We start from the raw sequence: 17,930 nt of genomic DNA, 5'->3' as shown, positions 1-17,930 counted from the left end.
GCGGTGAGTGTGGGTAGTGTGGACTTGACTGCCTTGCCTGAATGCTCACACAAGCAGCCTTTCCACAGGAACTGCTTCCTGGGAAATAGGTAGCAGCAACCACCATCTAAACCCCACGCTGCTACAGGCATTCCGCCCCCTGTGCTCCTTTACTCTCATCCCCTCGGGACAGGTCTAGAGGTAGAAACTGCCTAAAAAAGGCACAGGAGTGCTAACTGCCTCATGCCATTTCCAGTTCTTAGCTGTCCCTTTCTCAAGCAGGTACTGGCCATGTGTGGGAGACAGCCATAGAGAAGATGAACTTGGAATGCCATGGGAGGATACCACTGTTTAAGTTAGGCTGAGAGACTGGCCCAATTCCCCATGGTTCTTTGCTTGGTAATGTTAATGTTAATGTGCTGTTGTCAATCGACTGCTGTTCATCCCCCAGTTACAGAAAGTTCTGTATTCCCCCCTTCCTCCATTGGCTTTCTCTGAGAGACACCTGCCACTCCACTCCCCCATTGGTGTATCCTGTGTCACCTCACCTCAACTCCAACCCTGATTCCCTTCCCCATTGGATAATTTGTACCCTGACCTCTCCTACCTTCCCCCAGTTATATACCCGGGGCCCCCTGCTCCTGGCTCTTCTCCCCTGGTTCCCTTCAGCGGAGGTTGTGTTCCTGCTTGTTCCTGTTTCTCTCCTCACCTTTGCCCCACCCGGACCTCTGAATCTTCCCCCAATAAACCCTGCTGGATCTGCCATGCAAAGAGTCCTCTCATTTTCTCTGGTGAGGCTTTGATTACACCATCTGGGCCCAGGCATCTGGCGGGCTGGGGGAATTCCTGAGGCAGCCGAAATGGAGACGCTTTTGGTACTGCAGGCACCCCGACAGCACCTGCCTGGGGAAGCTACTCTGGCCACCCACAGCCATGCCAGGCTGGGCTCTAACCGAACCCCCTTTTTCACACTGCTTTATCCTGAACTACCATTAACTTCTATTGGACAAGATGGCACTGGCCACATGGCCGGATCTCCCTTTTTGAATGCTGCGGTGCGAGATTCTCCTGCCTTGGCCACTCAAAAAGGCATCTGGGATGGTCCTCCTCCATTCCTTTCCTCACCCCAACCTCCCAGCCCTACCCCTGCAGCGGGTGCTGCCTCTGCGTGTCACAGATATCTTTTCATGAAAATCCTTTCCTTAGGAATTTTTCCTCCTGAGAAGCTGTGAGGCCTCAGGAACAAAATGTAAATAGTGGTTATCTGCTGCTGTGGAATGCAACAGGCAGGTCTGTGATTGGTCTCATTTGGATGTTTGGAATTAATGGCCAATCACAGCCCAGCTGGTTCAGACTCTCTGTCCGAGCCACAAACCTTTGTTATTCATTCCATTCTATTCTTAGATTAGCTGGCCTTCTGAGATGAAACCTTTTCTTCAATTCTTTTAGCATAGTTTTAATGTAATATATATAATAAAATAATAAATCAAGCCTTCTGAAATACGGAGTCAAATCCTCGTCTCTTCCTTCAGCACAAGACCCCTGTGACCCCTGTCACATCCGCGCTCTCCAGGCCTTCCGGGAAATGTTGCATTGTTCAGCCAGATTCCGGCACAGAAGGGATCTCCAAAAGAAGCTGCGGGTGGATCAGACCTGGAGGTTCCGTGTTGTAAGGACGGCCTGCAAGCCCCAGCCTCAGGCAGGAGCAGCCCCCTGAACGCGCTGCTCATTGTGTGTGGCCGGCAGCTGCAGCCCTACCGAAGCCGTTCTCTTCCCTGGGCCACGCAGGCTCTGCTCCAGGCTCCTGTGGGCCCCAGCTGCATGCCCATGGAGCCCTGGCCAGCAGGTGCCACACGGTGATTTTGTCAGTGAAAATATTCATTGGCAAGTGAATGGAAAAGAGGTTTGGCAAAGGGAGGATTTGAATGGTTGTTTTTACAAACTCAGTCCTAACAAATCCATATAGGATGGGTTAAAACCCATGCGTACTTTCAGATTTTACAAATATCGTAGAATGATAAAGTGGAGCAGCTGACAAAAGTCAGAAGGATAAAAATTGATCCACAGCACAGAATTTGATCAATGGTTACATTGTGAATTAGGGCACAATGGAAATTGTTTTTTGCAGCACAAACCTGAGGCTGGCAATTGCCCTGAAAGACGTGGAACGGTATTTTCACACAGTGTTCCCAGTGCCAGCTGAGGCTTAAACAAAACCACCCTGGCCTGACATGATCCCTACATATCAAAAGTAACAATACACACTGGTCAAGTGATCAGAAACTAAATAAGCTTAGCTGTAACCTGGGGAGTAACAGCTCTATACTTTTACCATCAATGTTTTTGGCTGAGGTATCAGTGAACAGGACATCTCCAGGTTCAGAGATGGCAGTAAATGCAGGGTTATTTATTATAGGGTTAGCTTTTGTAACATTAACGTGCATGGAGTGGGGAGAGGGATGAGTTCCTCCTCCCCATTTGTTGTTTCCCACAGGTGTTCAGTGGGCTTTCTTCCAATAGATGGGTCAGCAGAGGGAGTGAGACGGCTTTTAAAATGTTTTGCAAGAGTTGCAATCCGTTTTAAGCAGTTTAAGAGTTGCAATCCGTTTTAAACTGCAATCCGAATTAAGCAATTGAGTTGCTTTTAGTTCAGGATTTTAGCAGGCTTTTGCTACTCACCCTGGAGCAGTTCACCTTAGCAGTTTGCTCCTTTTATTCCAGTGACTTTCCTTTTGGACATGATCAAGTTCTGCAGCAAGCAATGCCACTGCCTAGAGCCTTTCTTAACAACCAATCACTTTTTTAATAACCAATCATCTTTTTAGTAGCCAATTTCTCCTTATCCTTTTTTTTTCATCAGCTGCACCCCGAGGTAGGGAGGCAACTACTACATTAACCGAGGAAGAATACCAAAATATTTTCCCCTGAAGTTTTCCTATAGCCCCCTGAGAGGAAGCTGCATGATAAATACCTAGGCTTGCATAGGGACAACACCATCTCCACAAGGCAGCCGCTGCAGAATTGGCCTCACGATTAAAACTGCCAATTCTAGTTCTCCACAACCGACCACAGACTGGTGGAGCTGCAGAATTGGTTTCAGGACTGAAAACCACCAGTTGTGGCTTTTAACAATAAAACACACAAAGAACAGAGGCATGGGTCCCCTCCAAACAGGAGCTTTTCAGCTCTGCACAAAACCCCACATAGACAAAGAATTAAATCCCTAAATCAAATTTTCATGATATCCACAATTCCTTCAGAGAAAGATGCTCTCAGACTTCCAAGCCTACAGAATAAACTACAATTCCCACAACACCTTGAACAATTGAGGATATTTTTGACAATTCTCCCACCTTAGGGATAAAACTTAAGGTGGATGGAGAGGCCCCTGTGTTTACTAGGAAACACGCCTCCTCTCCATCTGAACCCACCTGAAAAGTTAACAAGGGCTCCGGTGTGGTGTGTCCCTGCTACAATGGGAGCCCCTGACACATCTAATAACCCATCTCCATTATCCCCTGGACTTCCTCCTCCTGATGGTCTAGCTGTTCTTGTGAACATTCCCACTTCCAGTGTCCCACTGCCCGGCACAGAGAACACTGATTCTTTCCCAGCTGCTGTTTGGCTTGGCTCTCCCCTGCTGAGGAGGGAATGCTTCTGCCACTTCCTCGTAGCTGACCCTGTCCCTTCTATTATGGGGGACCACTTGAGTCCTGGGGCCCTTGGGGGCTGTAAAAATTCTGCCATCGCCTTTGTCTTTGCTTTCTCCTTTTCAGCATCCCTTTTTACATACCCTTGTTTTATCTTTCTAAGCACTTCATCCAGGGACATATTCTGCCCTTCCTCTAGTCCTCCCTGATACTGCCAGTGGGTACTCATTTTCTGCAGCTCAAAGCCATTCATCTTTCCAGTGAACCAAACAAAATCCTTAAAAGAACATCCTAATCTTTCCACCAACAATCTGCATTTCCTGGATCTTCTTTCCTCCTTGTTCTCAGTCTCTTTATTACACACCTTATACCAGAGCCAGTCCCTGTCCTGCCAAAGTGTCCAAACGTGGCCCCCAGGTCATGATTCTCCTGCAGGGAACAAGAGGGCAGAGCTGTAATTTATTGGCCACTAAGTTATCTCTACCAGGGGGAGGACTGACCTTTGTGGAATCTACTAATTTGTTCAGTTTCCTTTTGTAACACGGACTGGACTTTCATTCCATGAGGGCTTTTATTCCTTTAGAATTAGGATCATCCATTCACAGAAAAACATTTGCAAACCAATGGATGGCCATTGTTTTGCTTCTGTGTTAGGTTTTCTAAAGTGACTCTCAGTGGTTGACATTAAGGCAAATGAGTTACTGCTTTGAGTTGGAAGCAAACTTGAAAATCTTTCAGGTTGTTTTAAATGAAGAAAGGGATTGTTGGCTCTCACAATTAAGAGATGAATATTATGTGTATGTTAAGAGAATTTTTATAGCTGTATAGCTGTGTTATTTTTGCAAGTTCTCTCCAGAGTACTCTTTCCCTTCCCCCCTTACTGCTGTCACTAGTGGGGCATTTAGGGGAGGGAGAGCTTGATACTAGGAGGCAGAGCATGGCAACACCTGACCTCCAATCAAGATGTAAGAAAGTGACCTCCACCATTGGATGGCAGAGAAAGAGTTGACTGACAAAACTTTGGGAGGGGCTAAGGGTATAAAAGGCAGAGCATCCATTTTGTAGATGAGCACGTGGGCTTTTGGCCATGGAGACTCCCAGTCCTGTAATTTTTCCTAATTCATTCTTTGCTGTATTTTTGTAAATTTTAATAAGCCTTTGAAATTTTAAAAGTGAGCCTCGTTTCACACAATGTTCTTAGGGCATCTCAATTAATTTGGGAATTATGCAGCTTTTTTGACTGACTCGAGTTGAGCAATGAGAGGTAAAGGTTTCCTGAAGTGAGGATACTTTATTGCCTGATTCTTCTGTGTTTTCAAGGTAAAGATGTTTCTGTGCTGCAGCAAATTACTTCAATGAGAAAATCATTCCAGCATTGAGGAAGAGCTTCTGACAGAGACCAAGTGTTGCCAGCAGTTGCTGCAGGTGCTCCTGCCATCAGCCCCCAGTGCACGTGGGCTTTGGCTCCCGGTGGCACAGAAGCCCCCCGGGGGCACAGGTCTCTGGGGCAGGAGATGGGCACCAGCGCTGCCAGGGCTCGGGGGGTGGCAGCTCTGCTTGGGCAGGGACTCTGCCCCAGCTGCTGATGGCAGCGCTGCCCGGGCCCCAGGGCTCAGAGCAGCATTGGTGCCCGGGCCCACACGTTCCTTGTGCGAGTCACACCCGCGGGATTAGGATGGCCACGGGCCGGGACGTGTCCCAAGGAGGCTGTGCCAGCTTCCCTGGAAGGGCCCGTGCCCTTCCCAGCGCGGCTGCATCAGCAGCCCTGGGGGCTCCTTCTGCTGCCCTGAGCCCGCAGAGCAGGGCAGCGTTTGCTGATGCTCTGAGCCCTTCCTAAAGATCCTGTGGGGTTGCCTTGGACACCTGGGGCCAGGCATTCCTTCCAAACTGGGCCACTTTGGCTGGGCTGAGGACGGCCCCAGGGCAGGCGGCAGTGTGTGCAAGGGCCCTTGGTGACACGCTGCAGCACGGTCACTGTGACATGGAATGGAACCTGGTGTCCATAGGCCCTTTGTGACACGTGGGAAATAGAAGCTTGCCTGGGTGCTCAGAGGACAGGACGGGACAGGACGGGACAGAGCGGTGCCAGGAGGAGCCCCCGCACAGCGCGCTCGTTCTCGTCTCATCCGAAGCTTTTCCATAGCGTTATTCCTGCAGCTGACCTTGAGGCCAGACTGCAGGACTTGGTGACTCGGAACTTTTCGAGGCATCTCCCATTTCTCTGACCAGTGCCATCAACTCCAGACCGTGGGATTTGGTCACCTGAATCATTAAAGAGGAGACTCCTGTCATTGTGGCAGGAGCCCTAAAGACCAAAGTGCAGGACTTGCTGTCCTGCAGCCATCCTGAAGCTTCCTGGTTCCAGGTGCCTTGAAGGCACAACTGCAATTGTTGACTTGGCGATATCCTGAGGCATCTCTTTAGAAGGTGCTGTCAAGGCTGGGTGGTGGAATGGCGGGCAGATTTCTTGGCCTGTTCAAAGTGGTCAGGGGAAAAGACACTAAAGACCGTGCAGATGCCCCAGCACAACAGCCTGAAGATCCGGAGCAGATCCAGCCACTGCAGGATGGTGAGTGGCAGAGGTGGGCCACAGGGCTGATGGCAGCAGCCAGCTTGGCCCCATCCCATCCCATCCCATCCCATCCCATCCCATCCCATCCCATCCCATCCCATCCCATCCCATCCCATCCCATCCCATCCCCTGGGGACATGCCCATGGACAGGATGGAACAGGGGCAGGGCAGACACCCCGCAGTGGCTGTGCTCCATCCCCTGGGCCATCCCAAAACTCTCCCTGCCTGGGCAGCGCAGGGCTGGGCTGTGCTCTCCAGCCTCAACCGCAGCCCCTCAGCTCTGGCTGTGCTCGCTCTTTGCCAGATGCAGCCCTGGACAAGACACAAGAGCAGGAACCCGGCCGTGGCCGCTTGCGCAAAACCCTGAAGGTACCTGCAGCCACCCCCACCTGGGCTGGGCCTGCTGTCCCTGCTCAGCCCAGCACCACACTTGGAGCATGCCATGGAGCATCCCTGGTTTCCATGTCCTATGTTCTCCTGCAGAGGTTCCGGAAATTCCTGCGCATTCGGTGCACAAAGACCAGCACTGCAGCATCTGAGGGCACAGCCGAGCCTGACTCGGGGCTGACCGAGCTCCAGGAGGAGCCCGATGTCAGCCCAGATTCGGCTCAGCGCTCACAGGACTTTGACACCTCAGTGACTGAAAACTGGGCAAAGGCTCTTCTCACAGCAATGACTGAGGATGTGGTCATCAGAAACACTGACAATGAAGAGACTGACAACATCTCAAATACTGACAGCCCGCCCACTCCCACTGGGATTCCTGCTCCCACTGTTGATTTTTTGGATGACAGTGCTGTTTCTCCTCAGCAGCAGGTAAGCAGCCTGGGGCCAGGCCTGGAGGCCTTCGAGGATCATGTGTCCCCTCAAGCCATGGTCACTGGGCCCCCTCAGCCTTTGAGGCCAGCACAGTGTTGTGGGAAGAGAAGCAGTTCCTGGGGGAAGCTGGGGAAGTTGCTGCCTTGGACAGCACTCAAAATCTCCCCCATGCCTGCTGCAGGTGCCAGCCATTGTAAGGAGCATCCACCAGAGTCTACTGTCCAATGTCACTGTGGAGGCCAGTCTGAAAAGTGGCATTGTGAGGTTGGCTGAAGAACACCCTGATGATGTGGTGCTGACCCTCCTGCGCTGTGCCCCAACGTGTGACAGGTACGGGGCCCACGTGCCTGCACAGCCTGTGCTATGGGCTCTGCCAGACAGGCACAGAGGTCCAGGACCCTGGGGCCCCTCTGTATGCCAAGCCTGCTGCCAATGCTCCCTCCCTGCCCCTCAGGGCACCGGGGCTCTGTCACCTGGGCCCCCACAGCTGCACAGGGCATGGTCCTGGGACTGAGATGCCCCTGACATAGAGCTCTGATCCCACAGAGCTGCTGCAATGATTTGGAGAACAATTCGGTCATCGGGACAAGCCATGGAGAAAGTGCTGCCAACACTGCTCTGCGTGATGGAGGATTGGCCACTGCACAGCGCATGCACCTCTGATGGGGACGACAGGGACGTTTTTGCCCTGGCTGTGAGTTTCTGGATTTGGCCTCTGCTTGCCCCTTGGTCACCTCACCAGCAGCTCTCCATCCTCTCCATGCCTCAGGCGCTGGGCTGAACCCTGGGCTAGGGGCAGGCTCAGGAGGCACCTGGCCCGCTGCTCCTCCTGCATCTGCCCTTGGGCCCTGTCCCACGGACACCTCGGTACTGAGCGCTGTCTTGGGCTGCTTCTTTTGCAGGCAACTCTGGTGATCTGGGTCATTGTGCCTGTGTGCCACAAGTCAATGATTCCTTATTCTGGGCACCTCTTTGTGGTTCTGCTCTTCCAAATTGTCATTACCACACAGCAGATGCCACCAGAGGAAGTTGATACTTTCTGGAGAGCATGCCAGGAGGAACACTGCCTTCCCAGCAAGCCCAAAAGGTCCCAGTCCTCCTGTCCTTCCCATGCCCCTGTGGCCAGTGCCAGCTCTCCCAGTGTGACCTGGCCTTTGCTCTGCACACAGGTTTGCAGTGCAGGCCATGAAGGCTCTGCTGTGTCGACTGCGGTGTTACAATGAGGTGGTGGCTATGGAGCGCAAGAATGCATGGAAGATGCTGCTGTGTGCTGATACCCAGCACTATGCCGTGGGTCTGCTGGCCAGGTGAGACCCCCTTCTCCCCACTGCCCCCGGCATTTGTGCCCTGTGCCCCACTCAGTCCCTGTGATCATGGGCCAGAGAGCCTCATCACTGAGGGACAGCCAAGGAGACTGGGAAAGGCTGCAAGAGGAGGGTGCCCAGAAGGAGCTGCCTCATAAAGCACCTACATCCCTTCCAGGGATGCTGGGGAAAGACCAGAAATCTGTGAGTCATTCCTGGGAGAGGTTTAGCACCCTCACCTCAGGGTCTTGGTGTCTTTTTTTCCCCCTTCCAGGGAGATTTTCCGTATCTTTATCCCATTGTGTTCCCTCATTGCAATCCATCTAGTCAAGCGGCTGCACAGGGAGGAGCCACGTTGGGATCTGCCCTTCCTGGCATTCCTTGTGGAGGTGAGCCTGGTTCCAGTGCTGCCTGGCTGAGCTGCTTCCTAGCTCTCTGCCCTCTCACAGCCACAGCTGCCTGGGATGGTGCCCACGCCCTGTGCTGCTGCCTGACCCCAGCCCTGTGTGGCTCGGGGCTCCTGCCGGCCAGCACCCCTGTCACTGCCCTGTGCCTTTCAGGTCTTTCAGAGCCTAGATTTGAGGGAATGTGGTGACAGCATACTGGAGATCATGTCAAGGTACCTGCAGAGTGAGTGCAGGGAGCGCCGTCGCCTGGCGCTCAGAGGTCTCGTGCTGCTCAGCAAGGATCCCTTGAGGGTGAGAAGGGGGCAGCGGCTGAAGTTGTATGAGCAGTGTGGGGTTAGGGAATGCAGTTCATTTGGCTTGGCTGGGCTTCAGGAGCTGAGGCAGCTGCTCCCAGCTCTCCTGCCTCACCTGCCCCAGTGCTTTGGGGCAGGCCTTTGGCCTGTGGGCCCTGCAGCAGCAGGGTGGCCTTGCAGTGCCAGGGTGGTGTTGGCAGTGCAGCCGTCCATGGCTTCCCAGCACACCCTTGTGTTCCACACAGGCCAGAAGAATGTGCAGTCTGTCTAAAAACCTTGTGGAGCTGCTGGGTGATGCTGATGAATATGTTGTCACCATGACTCTCTCGGTGCTCACAAATATACTTGAGAACGAACACATCCTGATATCCTGCACCACTGCCCCGAAGCTGGCTGAGGCACTTCTGCCGCTCTTTGACTGCGTAAGGCTCTGTGCCCCCGCCATGGGCACTGGTTGCTGCCCAGAAATTTTGTGGATTTTCAGGCCTTTGTCCAGATGGGCTTGGAGAAGTAGGTGCTGAGGTATTTTCCTTTTTTCCAGAACGACATCCATATGCAGCTGCTCTCCCTGAATCTCTTCTTAAAGGTGATGGACTTGGTAGTGAATACAAGACAAAAAACTCTGAAGAAGATTGTGAGCCAGAGCCTGCTGCCACTCTTCTTTCATTGCCATGATGAGAACAAGCGTGTGGCAAAGGTGAGGTTTTGAGTTACACCCCTTGCATCCCTGAGAAGGGGTCTCAGATGTCTCCTGGTGGGCTTCTCCCAGGCTCCAGCCTCTGGCTCCTGGCCTTGGCACAGGGATGCAAGTCCTTTTCTTTGGGCTGTGGTAGCAGCTCCGCATCTGTGCTCCTCTCCAGGCCTCTCGGGAAACGCTGCTTCGTGTGGTAAGGTTCCTCAGGAGAAGGAAGCTCAAGCAACTACTTGAGAGGGAGAAGATGTTGAAGTTTGCCAACTGCCTGGTAAGGAGGGCCTGAAGCCCCAGGCTCAGCCCGGAGAAGGCCCCTGAGGGCGGTGCTCAGTTTGTGGGCTGGCAGCTGTGCCCCTGCCCACTGCTGCAGCCAGAGGCCGCGCGGGCTCTTCTCCAGGCTCCCGTGGGCCCCAGCCGGGTGCCCATGGAGCCCCGGCCGGCGAGGCTGCGGGCCGGCACCGCGGCTCCCCGGGCAGCAGCCAGCCCTCTGCCCCTCCCCTCGGGAGCCCTTGGCCAGCGGCTGCTGGCCGCGCCTCAGGGCTGTGCGGGCAGGGGAGGCCGGGGCTGCGTGCAGGCAGCGCCGGCCCAGGAGCTGAGCCCGCGCCAACCCTTCGCTCCTGCCGCTCTCTCCAGCTGGTACAGGACAGGAGCCGAGCGGCCGAGCACCTGCGCCGGGCCCTGCGCTACCTGCAGAGCCCACAGGAGCCCCTGCGAGAGGCAGCCATCAGGTTCATGGGTGAGCCATGAGCCCCGGCTCCCTCCCCGGCCCGGCCCGCCACAGCTCGGCCCCAGCCCCGCCTGCTGCCCCGGCAGCGCCGCTGGCAGGGAGCTGTGCCGCTGGGGCCGTGACAGGCTCTGTGTTCACAGGGTCCGCCCAGGTACTCATGAGGGGCCAGAAGGAAGAGCTCGAGGTCCTCAATGAGGGTGAGTGCCGGAGCGGGCTGACAGCGGGGGCTGGCAAGGGGAGCTGCAAGCCCTTGCCGGGCTGCGGCTGGCTTCGCTCCCTGTGCAGACGAAGGGTAGGCATGGGAAGAGCACACGGAGATTTCAGGGACACAGGCCAGGGGCTTTGTGGGCAGCCCTTTGCGGCTGTTCCTGCTGACCCCTCCTCTCTTCTGGCCGATCCAACAGCTGACTTGGACAATCATCCGCAGTACTGCAGACAATCATCTGCAGTAGAATTCCTGCAGATGTGGGCTCTGACTGAGGCCGTCCTCCTCTCTGTTCCAGCCATTCACACCCAGAAGAAAGGCAGTTTGTCCCACTGTAGCAGGAATATTCAAGCCCAGTTTACCAGCAGAGCTGAAGAATTAACTTCATCTTAAGGATCCAGTGAATCAGTGACGTAAGAACAGCACCAGAAGACACTGAAGAGGACGCCATCTCCCATTGCCACTGGAGTTCCAGACACAGCTGATGATTGGCACAGCTGAGCTTGTTGGACGCTTGTGTGGCTTCAGCCCTCCCCCTGCCTGTAGATAGCAACCTCCCTCCAGCTCTCACACTGTGTCCATCCCCTTTGGTTCCATTCTAGTTAATCCCTTTGCTTTGCCTTCCATTAATAAACAGTTTAGCTTCTTCACTTTGCCTGCATCCTGTGTGTCAGGCCCTGCCATATTTGGTCCACTGTTGTGCACATCAGCAAGATAACGAATAAAACCCGGTTCAAAAACACTACTGGAAAGGCAAGATCCCAATTTTAGCAGCTTTTTCCACCTCCACGTTGGAGGAATTCATGAGTCTGCTGGATAGGGAATGTTCATCCCAAATTTTCTGCCCACTTGTCTAGGAACACTCTAATGACAGTGCTGATGTGGTGATTCAGTCTTGTGAGGTTTTTTGGGATATTTTTTGGAGGTTTCAGGGGGCTGGGATGGGAGGAGAGAGCAGGACACAATCCAGATCCAGAAAATCCCATATAGCACTGGAAATGAGAAGAACTCGGCGGAAAGAAGCACAAAGGAACTGGAAGAAAAAAGAATTTTTAAGAAGGAAAAATGGGAAAAATAAGGATAAAATTCCAAATGAATCCACTTGTAAAGAGTAACCTCAAGGTGTAATAGGAGAAATTCCAACACAACAGGTTACCAGGGCCTAGGAGGGCCCAATTTTTTTTATTTTATTTAGGAACATTTTAGAGGTATTTTTAAAATGTTACTGGATATTTTTCCAAGAGAATCCTACTTTTCCTTTTTGAATAGACGGGAAGTTGTCTCCTGTTCATGCTGTGCTGGTTTGGCCCATCTTCATTCTTGAATTAAAAATAAAAAAAACAGGAAAAGGATTTTTTAAAAAGAGAAATATTATTAATACTATTAATAATATTATTAATATTATTAAAAATAAAAATAGTAATAACAATTGTAACAAATAAGTTAACAAGATTCTGAATATTTCTTCTTTGTAGATTTTTTGGTGAATAAAAGTTTAGGGTTTTTCTTTATAATCCAAAAGATGATATTTTGCTATGTGTTATCCTGGAGATAAAAACTGCTTTGGTTTCTTGGGTTCTTTGGGATTGTTCCCTTGAGTTGCTGGGAATTTTTCTGGTTGAAAATTAAAAGGTGTAGAAAATTTTTAACAAAGGGGGACAGAAAGAAAAAAAGGGGGGAAAAGCATGGAAAAAAGTAAAAAACAAGGGGAAAATCTCTTAAAAATATAAAAAGCAAGCAAAAGAAGAAGCACTTTGTTTCCAATGTGTGCCTGAGTGCCTTGATTTTACCATGTTTTTTGATGTACTCCTGACTTGCAGAGTTCTCTGGGCAGGATGCTGAGCTTGGTGGAGATTGCGGAGCCGCCGAAGTCATTCCCAGTCTTCCTTGCCACCTGTAGTATCCGATTCCATCACACGTGTCCGTTTTGCAACACCAAAGGTGCCATTTTTATAAATTCCCAATGACATGATTCCATGGGAATTTGTGAGCGGAACTGGGGGATTCGAAATTCCCGACGCCCGGAATGCTGTTATTCCATGGATTGCCTGTGTTAAAGGGAAGTTGTGAGGGGAAGCAGGCGATTCTAAACTCCCAATGCCTAGAATGGTGTTATTCCATGGCATTCCAGTGTTGCCCACCAAATGCAACCCTGGACCATAAATCCAAATTTTGATCAATAAATCCAATTGTTCACCACCAAATCCAACCTTGGACCTTCAAGTCCAAACTCTTTCAGATTCAAACTTTGACCACCAGGGATGGCATGGCATAGCAGCTTCCTTCTTCACCTTTCCGAAGCAGCCGCTCTCTCCGGCTCCCGGAGGCGCAGAAGCGGCTTCTTCACGCAAAGACGATTGTGCCGGTCACAGTGCCCTCTGGAGCGTGGCTTCTGCCGAAAGGCACCCGGGAGCGGTACTTAGCCAAGGGGAGCTCCGCACCTTCGTCTTTAGCGTCTCTTGTCGTCTACATCTTAGCAAAAAGCTTTTCCACTAGGGCTGAAAAGGACAAACTGTGCCAGCACAGAAAACATCTCCCATCGTGTTCTAGAAATTGCACGGAGGTCTGCAGAGTGTTTGGCAAGAAGAAAAAGAAATTTGTCCAAAACACGTTCCAATTGAATATTCATGTGATTGGAAAAGGCAGGAGAGTGGCAAGGTACTGTTTTCTATCAGTTTGCAAGCTGCGCACACAATCCCAGTGTTGTGCAGTTTCATTCTTCACCTTTCCGAAGCTGCCGCTCTCTCTGGCTCCCGGAGGCGAAGGAGTGCCTTCTTCGCGCAAAGACGATTGTGCCGGTCACAGTGCTCTCTGGACGGCGGCTTCTGCCAAAATGTGCCCGGGAGCGGCGCTTAGCTCGGTGGAGCTCCGTACTTTCCAATTCCATTTTTAATCTCGACAAACCAAATGATATACCTGCAGCAGTAGGGCGGGATATTGAACTGGACTTTCTCGTTTTAGAGAGAAGCTAATGAAAAAGTTTCACCGGAATCAGAGCAGGCTGTAAAACAAGAAAAGTGTCATGAAAATAAGCCAGCCTTATCGTCTCAGTATTGCTAGTTGTGATTGGACAAGAATGAAATATGTCAACTCTGTGTTCCTGGGTATCACATCAGTAACAGGTGCTTCAGCTGCTGTACTTCTCTCCTAAAGTTAAGAACAGAATCCAAGGAATTGTGATTCCATGGTCACAATTCACCCTATGGTGCCGAATGGTGAAAAAGGAGTGGAAGATGCACGGGTCAATTAACTTGAATGGCCTATGTAAATCAGCGGCCACTGATTTCCTGAAGGCTTCAACAGGTCAGTTGCCTATGTTTTTCCTGGAATCCTTTTTACCTTTGGTCATGTTTTTCTTGGGATTCTTTTACCCTTTCCCCATTAGTTCAGCCTTTGCTCTCAAGCCTTTGCTGGCATTTCAAGTATCTCGGTCGCCTGGAAATGTGTTGTCTTTATTGATCACATCATTATTCCCTTCAAAGGGTTGTTTGCCTCAAGTCTCAGTTTTGCTGGTTCTCTGCTAGTTCATTGTCAGAGGGCAGCAGGTGTTGTGTAGGAGCAAGTACACAAACCCATAGCTTGCTTTTCTTTTGATTTGGCCTGTGTAGCAAATGGAATGACTGAACATCTGTGAGAGGCTTTTCTCTCCCCATTAGGTTTCACTGGAAGGGCAGATGCAAATCGTCTACCTGAAGTCTTGGCACAGAAGAAAGTAGTGGTTTGCTGCTGCATCTAGCTAGAAGCTTACAAAAGGAAGGCCTGGGGCTGAGGCCCATTACTTTGGCTAAGTAGAAAAGGAGTGTGGGAAGGTGAGGCAGCTGAATTAGAGGTAGATCAACAAGTTCTAGAACTGTCGTGTGTTCACAGCCTGGTGCATGGTGGTTGGTTGAATTGTGTTTGTTATGGCTTAAAGCTATGGAACTGATAAAGGCCTGAGTGTTTCAAAAGCCTGGTTGTTGCAAGAAAGCAGCTCTCCTTTGCATCTTGCTGGGGACTCTGCATCACCATGGACCCTCACTCCCAGTTTGCCAAGGAGATGATCAGTAGGACTGTTGCAGAGCTGCTGTGTGCATCTGAATGGAATGACAGAGAGTGAAGCGCTGGACATTTCTGGCTTTAGTACAATGTTGCTGCACTGGTGCCAGTTTAGTTGGTTTTCCATCAGTGGCCTTTCTGTCTAGAAGTACACTGCCCAGAGTCTTTCTAGCATTTGATGCCATTTCCTTCCTGTTGTTTTCATACCTTCCTTCAGTTGAAAGGATGATACAATCTTTACATTTTGAAGATCCCTGTTAGGAAACACTATGCCAGAGGAGTCCTCGCTCCCTTTTCTTCTGCCTCCTTTGTCATTTTCAGAGACTCATTTCAAATTTCTGCTAATGTCAAGAAGAATACTGAGACTACTTAGCAGGGTTGACACTCTCAGCTGCTTTCCTCTTTCATACTGCTTCATACTGGATGTGACTTCAAGGCCTTGTTTTGTCATCTGCATTTTGCTGTGATCCAAAGCTAAATATTCCAGGCCTGTGAACACAAAAAGAACTCCTAGTCTTTTGCAAGAACTACCCGTAGGAGGATTTGTGTTCAGTTTGATTTCTATAGTGTTTCAGAAAAAAGGAGATTGTACTCTCTTCTTGTGTACTCTCTTCTTGTGCTCTCATTTCCCTCTCTCTGCCTTGCATGCCCTAGTTAATCTACCGGCGTGACTCATTTGGCATCATCTCATGGTGCAAATTCTGCATAGTTTCATGTCCTTACACATGCCAGTTGCCAAGGAGCCTTGTTTAAAGGATAGCAACATATTTGATGAGATTTTGGAATTTGAGCTAAATGTCATGGCCAGATTAAGTCACCTAAGTGGTTGTTGTGCATTTCTAATTGTGGAGGTCAATATCAATGTAGCTGCTTCTGGTATTACAAAAAGCTCTTTCAAGACACTTCTTAAGAGAAATGTCCTTTTCCTTTTCACTCTTAACTGCAAAGCCCCTCCAGGATGGACAGCAAACAGGTTATCTAGATTGTCCTTTCACAATAACAGAAAACTTCCCCTTTAATCAGCTTGAATTGCACAATTCTCATCCTTATGAAGGAATTTCATTTAGTCTCTGCTGTAAACAAGTGATTTCTATGCAACAGGGTTGATAAAGGGAAGACCCAAATTAACAAGAGGGGTATTTGTTAGAGCTGCCATTACTCATCACACACTTTATACAACCCATACCACCGAGCCCAAAGCTAATATGGCTCCGTGTTAAATATTTCTGATGGATTGCACATCATTGTGTGAAGATGGAATTAGGATTTAAAGCCAGTATTTCTGCATATACAAGCATTGTGCAAGAACATTCATCTTCAAAATAGAAACCAAATATCACCTGTGCAGGGTAAATGCTGCAATAACATGAATACACTTCTCCCATCAGGTTCACAGGCAGCTTAACCAATTCTGTGCTTGCAGATAATCTGTTCCAGCATCTTTTGGGGCCCTGAACCAGGAAAGTTGTTGGGATCCATAAAATTAGAGGGTTTTGAGAAACTGGTAAAAACCACAGGCCTCAGACAGCAGATTTGTGAACAGTGGTAATGCAGCAGAAAAAGTTTTCTAAGCTGCAGAGCAGATGTAAGAAATAGAACAATAAGCCTCTGTGATTTGCCCTTTTAGGTTGCAACAAGTTTATATAATGTATATCTTTAGAAGATTAATATGAATGAGTCTCTGTGCTTTGTCTCTCATAAACGAGCCATTGTGTTAGAGAAGTCTCTATTGCGTTAAGTACAGTTACGTGCACTTCATATGATTGGATAGAATTATTGTCAATATGTTGTTGCTTTATGTGTGATTGGCTGAAACTTGGACTGAGATGGCTTTATGCTATGCTGTAACGTTATGTTTCCTTGGCATTCCATTTGAATCAGCGAGCTGTTCACATCTGTTGTCTCCATTGTCCTAAAAAGGTACTGGGACTGATGTTTGAAATAAACAGCTCACGGCACTGATTTTGGGGTGCCCCGTCCCTTTTCGTGGCTGTATATAGTGTGCTGACGGCAGAAAGTCACACTGAAATACTGTGGGACCATGAAAATTTCTCCAGATTCAAACCAGTCTCCGGGTGACACAAGTGACTGCAGCAACCTCCAATAATGCAGCGGGGAGCCAGGTTTGCTGTGTTCTCTTTGTCATTGTGGGTTTGTAATTCAGACTCACAGAAGGGCTTGAGTTGGAAGGGGCCTTAAAGACCATCTAGATCCAACCCCTCTGCCATGGGCAGGGACACCTTCCATTAGACCAGGTGGCTTAGAGCCCCTGCAAGCTTTGGCAAATACCCAAGGACACCTTTTCCTCTGTTTTTCAAGGTCAGATTTCCATGCTCACCTTGACAGATGGCTCCAGTCTCACACACAGCATTGCTGGTTGGTCACTCTTATCTCCACAGCCCAGCAGAGATCCTGTTCTGGATGGCTCTCACTGCTCCCAAGGCCCCAGGGACCAGCCACTGCCTCTCCTCCTTCTGCTTTCCCTTCCAGGATCAGAGATTTCCTGCTGCTTCCTCCACGTCTGAGACAACTGGAGGAGATGAGGGGCTGAGGATGTGGCTTCTGACAGGGAGTTGACAATGCTCAGCTGAGTATTGTATTCTCCTGCCACTAAGCTGTCAGGCTGCTGACACAAATTCCTCCTGCTTGGAAAGGGCTGGTGTGAGCAGCAGGAATTGTTGCTGGCTGGAACTTTTCCAAGAGCTGGACAAAAGCATTTTGTGGAAGGCCACCAGCTGCCCTTGGTCAGCAGCACAAGGTGTGAGGTCCCCTTTGAAGGCCATCCCTGCACAAGGACAGCCTGGCCTTCTCCAGTGCCCAGAGCACCTTCCAGGCTTTCGGGCTGGCCTCGTCCCTCACCCTGGAGAAGCAGGTTGCTGTTGGAACTCTCATATCCACAGTTTCTGGCTGGATTGCCATGTCTTACTACAGACCGCCCTGGAGACACCAGTACAGACTCCATCTGCAATAAAAGGGGACTTTGTTCCAGCTTTTCCCTTGGACCAGTGTGCAGCAAGCCCGCCTGGGCCTCATTCAGGTCTGTCTGGGTGGTAGTCAGCTTCTGCTGGGAATTTAAAGCTTTTACCCGACTTTCCACAGCAAATAGTGGAGCGAACCCAGCTGCACCAACCCCCAAATCTCACTCTAAAAACCACAATTTTCATTTTCTTCTATTCAAGCCTTGAAGCAAAACAAACTTTAATTGAGTGAGCTGGAGGCACAGTGTCCTCCAAGATCATTCTTGAGT

The sequence above is a fragment of the Zonotrichia albicollis genome, chromosome 9, assembly GCF_047830755.1.
Source record: "Zonotrichia albicollis isolate bZonAlb1 chromosome 9, bZonAlb1.hap1, whole genome shotgun sequence".
Taxonomy (NCBI): Eukaryota; Metazoa; Chordata; class Aves; order Passeriformes; family Passerellidae; genus Zonotrichia; species Zonotrichia albicollis.
The sequence above is the reverse complement of the archived record's forward strand: the minus strand, read 5'-3'. Positions refer to the sequence as shown.